This window comes from Psittacula echo (genome assembly GCF_963264785.1).
Source record: "Psittacula echo genome assembly, chromosome: 19".
Taxonomy (NCBI): Eukaryota; Metazoa; Chordata; class Aves; order Psittaciformes; family Psittacidae; genus Psittacula; species Psittacula echo.
Window position 1 is genome coordinate 4,119,847 of NC_137755.1, and position 11,777 is coordinate 4,131,623.

The following is an 11,777-nucleotide window of genomic DNA, read 5'->3' on the forward strand; positions in this document are numbered from 1 at the left end:
TTGTAGGATCATAAGAGAACAGTGTTTGGAAGGGACCCCAGAAGGTCTCAAGTCCAACCGCTCCGGAACAGGGTCACGGCTAGTGGTTCAAGGCTTGATTCAGTCTGAGTTGGAAATCCCCAAGGCCAGAGCCTGCACAGCCTCTCTGGGTGACCTGATGCAGCACTTGCCTGAGCCTATGGGAACAAGGTTTCCTTATGTCCTGGCTCAACCTCTCCTCTGTCACTCTCCCCCATTGCCTTTTGTTTTCACACCAGGCACCATTATCAGGAGCCTGGCTCTGTATTTTCCATGTCCTCCTTGCTGGTACAGGCAGCCAGTCCCCAACAGCCTTCCCTTCCCAAGATCTCAGGTCCCCATCAGCCTTCCCTTCTCCAGGCTGGACAAGCCCAGCTCCCCCAGCCTCTCCCCACAGGCACCGTGCTCCAGTCCCCACCTGTCCTGAGGGCCAATTGCTAAACCCACTCCTGCTTGCCAATAGCGTTCCTGAACTGGGGATCTGAAACCTGGATGGAGTATTCCAGAGCATCCCTTCCCTTGTTCTCCTGCCGTGCTCCTGGTCATACAGCCCGCCATGCTGCTGTCCTCCCTTGCTGCCAGGGCACACGCTGCCTCCTGTCCAGCTCCTGCCCACCCAGCCCTTTCCCATGGGCTGCTCCCAGCCAGGCAGCCCCAGCCTGTGCCATTGCAGGGAAGTCCCCTGCAGGGACCCCTGTGTCCCCTGCTCTCCTGCCCAGGACACCCTGAGAGCTCTGCAGCCCCCCCATGCCATCCCATCTCCCCACACCAGCACAACAGCCCTGGCCCTTGGGCTCCTCAAGAGCTCTTCCTGCTCCAGGCACAGAGCAGCCATCCCAGAGCTGGAGCAGCCAGAAAGCTGATTTCATTCCCCTTCATTCCTGCCATGTGAGCACATATCACAGAGAAGAAGTTGCTGCAGGATCATTTATTTCCCTTAAATACAATAAAAGAACCCCACTGACACAAAGTCTGTGGGTCACACAACATGGGTGGCTAGTTAAGCTGGAGATGAAAACTGACATTTCTATGAAGACAACATAACTACAAATTGAAACAGGAAACCAAATGTAAAGAAAGAAACTCAGACGTGGCCTATCATGACCTACACTGGCAGCCCTTTCCAGGGTAAAGCAAGCAGTACATGGCTGCTGAAACACATCCAGTCAGCAGCTTCCTCACAGCATCCTTGAGCTCCTGGTTCCTCAGGCTGTAGATGAGGGGGTTCACTGCTGGAGGCACCACCGAGTACAGCACTGACACCACCAGATTCAAGGATGGGGAGGAGATGGAGAGGGGCTTCAAATAGCCAAAGGTAGCAGTGCTGACAAAGAGGAAGAGCACGGCCAGGTGAGGGAGGCACGTGGAAAAGGCTTTGTGGCGTCCCTGCTCAGAGGGGATCCTCAGCACAGCCCTGAAGATCTGCACATAGGACCCCACAATGAACACAAAACAGCCAAGTGCCAAACAGAAACCAAGCACATGAAGCCCAACTCCCCTGAGGTAGGAATGTGAGCAGGAGAGCTTGAGGATCTGGGGGATTTCACAGAAGAACTGCTCCACAGCATTGCCTCGGCAGAGGGGGAGTGAAAATGTATTGGCTGTGTGCAGCAGAGCAGTGAGAAACCCAGCGCCCCAGGCAGCTGCTGCCATGTGGACACAAGCTCTGCTGCCCAGGAGGCTCCCGTAGTGCAGGGGCTTGCAGATGGCCACGTAGCGGTCGTAGGACATGACAGTGAGGAGGGAAAACTCGGCTGACATGAAAAAGAGAAAGAAAAAGGCCTGTGCAGCACAACCTGTGTAGGAGACGGCCCTGGTGTCCCACAGGGAATTGGCCATGGATTTGGGGACAGTGGTGGAGATGCAGCCCAGGTCCAGCAGAGAGAGGTTAAGGAGGAAGAAGTACATGGGGGTGTGGAGGTGCTGCTGTGCTGGTGATGATGAGGCCGTTGCCCAGGAGCGCAGCCAGGAAGATGCCCAGGAAGAGCCAGAAGTGCCAGAGCTGCAGCTCCCGCGTGTCTGCGAATGGCAGGAGGAGGAAGTGGGTGATGGAGCTGCCGTTGGACATCTGCTGCCTCTGGGCATGGGGCACTGTCAGAGGAGAAAAAGACAGTGACAGGTTAGGACACGAGGGATGTCAGATACAGAAGTTCAATTTACACACTCACGACTCTGGACGCTTTCGGTCTGCATAGGAGAGGCTCAGTGTGACTTCGTCATGATTGTGTCTGAGGTTGGTTTTTTTGTTTGTTTTCCCAGTGTCACATCTGAAGACTGACTCTATTAGGGATAAAATTCCTAATTAAGTTTTTGAAGGCAACTGTGAAGAGTCTGAGCATGGGAGAGACAAAAGGGCTCAGCTGTCTGTGGGGAAGTCATTGCTAGGCCACTCTCCATCATCTTTACCAAGTCTTGGGAAACAGGAGAGGTGCCTGAGGACTGGAGGAAAGCAAATGTCACTCCAGTCTTCAAAAAGCGCAAGAAGGAGGACCTGGGTAACTATAGACCGGTTAGCCTCACCTCCATCCCTGGGAAAGTGATGGAACACCTTATCCTTGATGCCATCTTAAGGCATGTCAAGGATAAGAAGGTTACGAGGGGCAGTCAACATGGCTTTACCAAGGGGAAGTCATGCTTGACCAACCTCATAGCCTTTTATGAGGAAATAACATTGTGGATGGATGATGGCAGAGCGGTGGATGTGGTCTACCTTGACTTCAGCAAAGCATTTGACACAGTCTCCCACAGCATCCTCATAGCTAAATTGAGGAAGTGTGGTCTGGATGATCAGGTAGTGAGGTGGACTGCAAACTGGCTGAAGGACAGAAGCCAGAGAGTTGTAGTCTATGGGGCGGAGTCTAGTTGGAGGCCTGTATCTAGTGGAGTGCCTCAAGGGTCAGTATTGGGACCAGTATTATTTAATATATTCATCAATGATTTAGATAAGGGAATTGAGTGTACTGTCAGCAAGTTTGCTGATGACACTAAGCTGGGAGGAGTGGCTGACACGCCAGAAGGCTGTGCTGCCATCCAGCGAGCTCTGTACAGGCTGGAGAGTTGGGCAGGGAGAAACTTGATGAAATATAACAAGGGAAAGTGTAGAGTCCTGCATCTGGACAGGGACCTGCTGGAGAGAGTCCAGCGCAGGGCAACTAAGATGATTAAGGGAGTGGAGCATCTCCCTTATGAGGAAAGGCTGAGGGAGCTGGGTCTCTATAGTTTGGAGAAGAGGACACTGAGGGGTGACCTTATTAGTGTATATAAATATATGAAGGGGGAGTGTCACGAGGATGGAGCCAGGCTCTTCTCAGTGGCAAACAATGATAGGACAAGGGGTAATGGGTACAAACTGGAACACAAGAGGTTCCACTTAAACTTGAGAAGAAACTTCTTCTCAGTGAGGGTGACGGAACACTGGAACAGGCTGCCCAGGGAGGTTGTGGAGTCTCCTTCTCTGGAGACATTCAAAACCCGCCTGGACACATTCCTGTGTAACCTTATCTAGATGTTCCTGCTCCGGCAGGGGGATTGGACTAGATGATCTTTTGAGGTCCCTTCCAATCTCTAACATACTGTGATACTGTGACAGCACTGGGCATCCATGGCTGCACACCCACATTCACAGCCTGCAGCCAGCCCCGGGAAAAGGGACCTGCCTTGTCCTGTCCCTCGCATGGTGCAGAGAGAAGCCCTGCTCTGCAGCACATCCTCCTCCTTATCTACACAGAGAAACCAAGAGAGTCCTCCTGACAGATCCCATGGCCTGTCCGAGGCAGCAGCTTGAGGAGATCCCTCCAGGAACTGCGGCTGCATTGCCCTGCACCCAGAGCCTTACCATGCACAGGGCTGGGAAGGATTCTCCTGCAGGGAGCTCTCAGCATCCTCCACTGCCAAGTGCCTTTAAGCTCTCCGAGGCTCACAGGTCTCCTCTGGGTGCCTGCAGGCAGTGCCCCAACCCTGCTCCTGGCCAGAGCTGTCTCTCTGCATCACTGCCCGCTTGCCAGCATCTATCTGCGTCCCAGGAGCCCGGCCCAGCTCAGCAGCAGAGGCCCAGCCCAAGGTGGCTCTGCCTCTGCCCTGCTGGGCTCTCTACAGGGCTCCCTGGTGCTCCAGGCGAACCCCATGGGAAAAAGCCTGAAGCAAGCCCTGATGTTTCCTCCCTCAGCTGGCAGACACACTGCCTGCCTGCAGTGTCATTTCTCTGATGAGACAGAGTTTGGTCTGAACAATAAGATTTTGTAGAATCATGGAACCATTTAGATTGGAAAAGACCCTTAAGAACATTAAGTCCAGGAAGGGATTCTATAGGTACGTAGCGAATAAAAGACAGACTAGGGACAATGTAGGTCCCCTCCAGAAGATATCGGGAGAACTGGCTACCATGGATTTGGGGAAGGCTGAGGTTCTTAATGACTTCTTTGTCTCGGTCTTCACTGGCAAAGGCTCTGACCCCACCACCTAAGTCTTGGAAGGCAGACGCAGGGACTGTGAGAATAAAGACCCTAGGCCCACTGTAGGAGAGGATCTGGTTCAAGACCATCTTAAAAACCTAAACGTACACAAGTCCATGGGACCTGACATCCATCTGCGCGTCCTGAAGGAGCTGGCAAATGAAGTTGCTAAGACACTGGCCATCATATTTGAAAAATCATGGCAGTCAGGTGAAGTTCCTGACGACTGGAGAAAGGGAAATATAACCCCCATTTTCAAGAAGGGGAAAATGGATGAGCCGGGGAATTACAGACCAGTCAGTCTCACCTCTGCGCCTGCCAAAATCTTGGAGCAGATTCTCCTGGAAGGCATGCTAAGGCACATGAAAAACAACAAGGTGGTTGGTGACAACCAGCATGGCTTCACTAAGGGGACATCCTGCCTGACCAATTTGGTTGCCTTCTATGGTGGGGCTACAAAACTGACGGACAGGGGCAGAGCAGTTGATGTCATCTACCTGGACTTGTGCAAAGCGTTTGACACTGTCCCACACGACATCCTTGTCTCTAAATTGGAGAGACATCAATTTGATGGGTGGACCACTCAGTGGATAAAGAACTGGCTGGATGGCCGCAAGCAAAGAGATGCCTTCAATGGCTCGATGTCTGGCTGGAGACCGGTAACAAGTGGTGTCCCTCAGGGATCGGTGTTGGGACCGGTCTTGTTCAACATCTTTGTCGGTGACATGAACAGTGGGATTGAGTGCGCCCTCAGCAAGTTTGCCGATGACACCAAGCTGTGTGGTTCGGTTGATACGCTGGAGGGAAGGAATGCCATCCAGAGGGACCTTGACACGCTTGTGAGGTGGGCTGATGCCAACCTTCTGAAGTTTAACCATGCCAAGTGCAAGGTCCTACACCTGGGTTGGAGCATTCCCAGGCACGGCTACAGGTTGAGAAGAGATTCAGAGCAGCTCTGTGGAGAAAGACTTGGGGGTGTTGGTCGATGAGAAAATGAACATGAGCCAGCTTCAGCTTGAGCTCGCAGCCCAGAAAGCCAAGCGTATCCTGGGCTGCATCAAAAAGTGTGTGACCAACAGGTCGAAGGAGGTGATCCTGCCCCTCTCCTCTGCTCTCGTGAGACCTCACTTGCAGTATCGTGTGCAGTTCTGGTGTCCTCAGCATAAAAAGGACATGGAACTATTGGAACAAGTCCAGAGGAGGCCACAAGGATGATCAGGGGACTGGAGGACCTCCCGTATGAAGATAGGCTGAGAAAGTTGGGGCTGTTCAGCCTGGAGAAGAGAAGGCTGCGTGGAGACCTCACAGCAGCTTTCCAGTATCTGAAGGGGGCTATAAGGATGCTGGGGATGGACTATTCATTAGGGACTGTAGTGATAGGATAAGGGGAATGGGTTAAAACTTAAACAGAGAAATTTAGATTGGATCTAAGGAAGAAGTTCTTTACTCAGAGGGTGGTGAGGCACTGGAATGGGTCGCCCAGGGAGGTTGTGAGTGCTCCATCCTTGGCAGTGTTGAAGGCCAGGTTGGACAACGCCTTGGGTTGCATGGTTTAGTGGGAGGTGTCAATGCCCATGGCAGGGTGGTTGGAACTAGATGATCCTTTCTAACCCTAACTATTCTATGACTGTACGATTCTATGATTCTATTATTATTACTGGTGGTAGCGGCGGTGGTTTGTGTTATTCCTTAGTTACTGGACTGTTCTTATCTCAGCCTGTGGGAGTTACATTTTTTCGATTCTCCTTCCCATCCCTCCAGGAGTGGGGGGGAGGAAGGGGGAGGAGTGAGCGAGCGACTACGTGGTTCTGAATTAGTGACTGGGCTTAAACCACAGCACCGCGGCAGCACATCGGGGCTGCTGGAAGGCGGCGAAGGCCCTGCTGGGAAACTGGAGGGTTTCAGCAATGCCCATGGAAGTGCTTCCACCAGCATGCTTGGAAGGACACCCAACATTGCAGAACATGGCAGGGCCCTGGCAGTCTGCACCAACCCTGCAGAATCTCCTCAAGCATTCTAGATGGAGGCAGAGGCCTCAGCAGGCTCTGGCAAGGCTGTGGAATAACACCGGGCATTCCAGAATGCGCAGGTGCTCTGGAACTGTGCTAAAGCCCTCAGGAGCCTGACCGGCATTCAGAAAGGTGGCAAAAGCCATGGTGGACCTTGGAAGCCCTCCAGGTATTCCAGCCTCAGGGATCCTTATCAGACTTGCTCATGCTCCTTCACCATCAGAGCCGCTTCCCACGGAAACTCCTGGAATTGTCCCCAAGTAAGTCCAGAGTCTGTTCTCTGCTGCTGGCCTTCCTCATGCCCTTTAGCATCTGAGTCCCCACTATTGCATGCTCATGGCAGCCAAGGCTGACACTGATGATCACATCCTGACCAGCTTTTCCAGGGGTGCATCACCCCTCTTGGCCCGCCCTGCACCTGTGTTAACCGGTTGTGCCAAGACCCTCCACACTGTTGCACCCTGTTGCTTTGCATGGCCAGGGACTGCCAGGGCAATTACCTGCAAGGTACCAGCTCATTAGCCTGGAGACTTCCTTAGCTGCTGGCAAAAGACCTTTTCTGTTTCCCCTCCCTGAGCAAGTAGTTTGTAACTGTGAGCACAATGTCGCTCTTACCGACTCCTCTGATCCTCAGTCACAAAAGCCAACCCAACCTGTTCCGTGTCACACAGAGGACCTCCAGAAATCCAGGTTTCCCCTTCATGCAGGGGGCATCCACCCTCCTCATCCTTCTTGTCTCCATGCTACATCTCTTGGGGTTCCAGCCATCAAAGGGACATGAGACTACCTGTACAATTCTCTCCTTACAGAGCTAGATCTAGGGAACTGCATTTTAAATGATGCCTCACAGAGTCCAGTGCATTTTCTCCTGGGACAGCAACAGACCAGCAGGTCCTGGTGAAAAACATTCTCTCAGCACCTTGGATGCTGCCCCTTTGGTCTCATGAACTGGTAAGGCTGTAGTCTGCAAAGACCCTAACCCCTGACTTGATCCCCATCCAGTGCTGGTTGTTTCCCTTTCCCATCCAGGGTCCCTTCTCAAAGCACAAAGTCCTGAGAGATCTTGCTGGTGGTAACTGAGGCAATGAGGAGATAGGCTATCTGAGATCTACCTGCATGTACTCTTGCTTTATTTAGTGGTGGTCCTGCGTTACCTTGTTTCTTCTTTAACTGTTCCTGAAGTAGGAGCATCTCATCCTGGTGCTCTTCAATTCCTGTTTGAGCTTGTCTGAGATTTGCTATGACCCATCGCTGTGCATAAAGGATGCTGTCTCTGAAAGCCAGATGTAGCCAAGCACACAGTTAAAATGCTTGGGCTGTTCCTTAGCTGAATCATCAAGGGAGTGAGTAAAGACCCTGCAGTGATGTACTTTGTGTTCACTCAATGCCTGCAGCTAAAGGGTGGCAGAAAGGACAGACCTGGCATCACTGATAGCAACTGATGCCTGATGCCTCTGAGCACTTACAAGAATATTCCCAACAACATTGTCTTGTCTCTATATCAGCCTGCACGTATCTTTGGCCTGTCTCTATAACTTGCACGTAACTTTGACCAGCCCTGTACTGCCAAATGTCACCAGAGATTTGCACCCAGACACGTCACTCCTGGCCCCCGTCAATGTTAATGCTGAGACAAAGCTCCCTCATGTAGGTGCCTTTTCAAGGAAGACCTGACCAGAGGCAGGAGGAATCCTACCTCCTGTGGGTTTGTGGTGTTCATGGGAGGGAGCTGAGTCCCCTTCCAGTTAGGAGGAGATGCCTCAACTAACCAGGGTGAATCCACTCCATCAGCAAGGGTAAAGGAGATTCCAGCCTGTCCTTGCCTGGCTGTCCTAATGATGGGACAAGAAACAGGCTGCCCACAGAAGTGGTTGTGTCACCATTCCTGGAGGCCTTTAAAAGACATGGAGATGTGGCACTTGTTGACATGGATCAGAGGTGGACTTGACAGTTTTTGGTTGATAGCTAGAGTTGATCCTAAGGGTCTTTTTGAATCTAAACGATTCTGTAATTCTGATAAACTTTGTTTACACCAAATTCCATCTCTCAGCAGAGAAATGACGCTGCAGGAAGGCAGTGTGTCTCTCAGCTGAGGGAGGGAACATCAGTACATGCTTCATGCTCTTAACCATGGGGTTCCTCTGGAGCCCCAGGGAGACCTGGGGGGAGCCCTGGAGGGAGCCCAGTGGGGCAGAGGCAGAGCCACCTCGGCTGGGCCTCTCCTGATGAGCTGGGACCAAGGGGAGACCTGCGAGCCTCAGAGAGCTTAAAGGCACTTGGCAGTGGAGGATGCTGAGAGCTCCCTGCAGGAGAAACCTTCCCAGCCCTGTGCATGGTAAGGCTCTGGGTGCAGGGCAATGCAGCCGCAGTTCCTGGAGGGATCTCCTCAAGCTGCTGCCTCGGACAGGCCATGGGATCTGTCAGGAGGACTCTCTTGGTTTCTCTGTGTAGATAAGGAGGAGGATGTGCTGCAGAGCAGGGCTTCTCTCTGCACCATGCGAGGGACAGGACAAGGCAGGTCCCTTTTCCCGGGGCTGGCTGCAGGCTGTGAATGTGGGTGTGCAGCCATGGATGCCCAGTGCTGTCACAGTATCACAGTATGTTAGAGATTGGAAGGGACCTCAAAAGATCATCTAGTCCAATCCCCCTGCCGGAGCAGGAACATCTAGATAAGGTTACACAGGAATGTGTCCAGGCGGGTTTTGAATGTCTCCAGAGAAGGAGACTCCACAACCTCCCTGGGCAGCCTGTTCCAGTGTTCCGTCACCCTCACTGAGAAGAAGTTTCTTCTCAAGTTTAAGTGGAACCTCTTGTGTTCCAGTTTGTACCCATTACCCCTTGTCCTATCATTGTTTGCCACTGAGAAGAGCCTGGCTCCATCCTCGTGACACTCCCCCTTCATATATTTATATACACTAATAAGGTCACCCCTCAGTGTCCTCTTCTCCAAACTATAGAGACCCAGCTCCCTCAGCCTTTCCTCATAAGGGAGATGCTCCACTCCCTTAATCATCTTAGTTGCCCTGCGCTGGACTCTCTCCAGCAGGTCCCTGTCCAGATGCAGGACTCTACACTTTCCCTTGTTATATTTCATCAAGTTTCTCCCTGCCCAACTCTCCAGCCTGTACAGAGCTCGCTGGATGGCAGCACAGCCTTCTGGCGTGTCAGCCACTCCTCCCAGCTTAGTGTCATCAGCAAACTTGCTGACAGTACACTCAATTCCCTTATCTAAATCATTGATGAATATATTAAATAATACTGGTCCCAATACTGACCCTTGAGGCACTCCACTAGATACAGGCCTCCAACTAGACTCCGCCCCATAGACTACAACTCTCTGGCTTCTGTCCTTCAGCCAGTTTGCAGTCCACCTCACTACCTGATCATCCAGACCACACTTCCTCAATTTAGCTATGAGGATGCTGTGGGAGACTGTGTCAAATGCTTTGCTGAAGTCAAGGTAGACCACATCCACCGCTCTGCCATCATCCATCCACAATGTTATTTCCTCATAAAAGGCTATGAGGTTGGTCAAGCATGACTTCCCCTTGGTAAAGCCATGTTGACTGCCCCTCGTAACCTTCTTATCCTTGACATGCCTTAAGATGGCATCAAGGATAAGGTGTTCCATCACTTTCCCAGGGATGGAGGTGAGGCTAACCGGTCTATAGTTACCCAGGTCCTCCTTCTTGCGCTTTTTGAAGACTGGAGTGACATTTGCTTTCCTCCAGTCCTCAGGCACCTCTCCTGTTTCCCAAGACTTGGTAAAGATGATGGAGAGTGGCCTAGCAATGACTTCCCCACAGACAGCTGAGCCCTTTTGTCTCTCCCATGCTCAGACTCTTCACAGTTGCCTTCAAAAACTTAATTAGGAATTTTATCCCTAATAGAGTCAGTCTTCAGATGTGACACTGGGAAAACAAACAAAAAAACCAACCTCAGACACAATCATGACGAAGTCACACTGAGCCTCTCCTATGCAGACCGAAAGCGTCCAGAGTCGTGAGTGTGTAAATTGAACTTCTGTATCTGACATCCCTCGTGTCCTAACCTGTCACTGTCTTTTTCTCCTCTGACAGTGCCCCATGCCCAGAGGCAGCAGATGTCCAACGGCAGCTCCATCACCCACTTCCTCCTCCTGCCATTCGCAGACACGCGGGAGCTGCAGCTCTGGCACTTCTGGCTCTTCCTGGGCATCTTCCTGGCTGCGCTCCTGGGCAACGGCCTCATCATCACCAGCACAGCAGCACCTCCACACCCCCATGTACTTCTTCCTCCTTAACCTCTCTCTGCTGGACCTGGGCTGCATCTCCACCACTGTCCCCAAATCCATGGCCAATTCCCTGTGGGACACCAGGGCCGTCTCCTACACAGGTTGTGCTGCACAGGCCTTTTTCTTTCTCTTTTTCATGTCAGCCGAGTTTTCCCTCCTCACTGTCATGTCCTACGACCGCTACGTGGCCATCTGCAAGCCCCTGCACTACGGGAGCCTCCTGGGCAGCAGAGCTTGTGTCCACATGGCAGCAGCTGCCTGGGGCGCTGGGTTTCTCACTGCTCTGCTGCACACAGCCAATACATTTTCACTCCCCCTCTGCCGAGGCAATGCTGTGGAGCAGTTCTTCTGTGAAATCCCCCAGATCCTCAAGCTCTCCTGCTCACATTCCTACCTCAGGGGAGTTGGGCTTCATGTGCTTGGTTTCTGTTTGGCACTTGGCTGTTTTGTGTTCATTGTGGGGTCCTATGTGCAGATCTTCAGGGCTGTGCTGAGGATCCCCTCTGAGCAGGGACGCCACAAAGCCTTTTCCACGTGCCTCCCTCACCTGGCCGTGCTCTTCCTCTTTGTCAGCACTGCTACCTTTGGCTATTTGAAGCCCCTCTCCATCTCCTCCCCATCCTTGAATCTGGTGGTGTCAGTGCTGTACTCGGTGGTGCCTCCAGCAGTGAACCCCCTCATCTACAGCCTGAGGAACCAGGAGCTCAAGGATGCTGTGAGGAAGCTGCTGACTGGATGTGTTTCAGCAGCCATGTACTGCTTGCTTTACCCTGGAAAGGGCTGCCAGTGTAGGTCATGATAGGCCACGTCTGAGTTTCTTTCTTTACATTTGGTTTCCTGTTTCAATTTGTAGTTATGTTGTCTTCATAGAAATGTCAGTTTTCATCTCCAGCTTAACTAGCCACCCATGTTGTGTGACCCACAGACTTTGTGTCAGTGGGGTTCTTTTATTGTATTTAAGGGAAATAAATGATCCTGCAGCAACTTCTTCTCTGTGATATGTGCTCACATGGCAGGAATGAAGGG

General features: G+C 52.1%; 2 pseudogenes across 2 annotated transcripts; one reads left to right on the forward strand and one right to left on the reverse strand.

Moving 5' to 3' along the window:
• Positions 1–1,116: 1,116 nt before the first annotated feature.
• LOC308228564 (olfactory receptor 14J1-like) lies at positions 1,117–2,086 on the reverse strand (annotated as a pseudogene). The gene has a single exon. The product of its transcript is annotated as an olfactory receptor 14J1-like (transcript).
• Positions 2,087–10,580: 8,494 nt separating this feature from the next.
• On the forward strand, positions 10,581–11,550 carry LOC308228565 (olfactory receptor 14J1-like; annotated as a pseudogene). The gene has a single exon. The product of its transcript is annotated as an olfactory receptor 14J1-like (transcript).
• Positions 11,551–11,777: the final 227 nt, after the last annotated feature.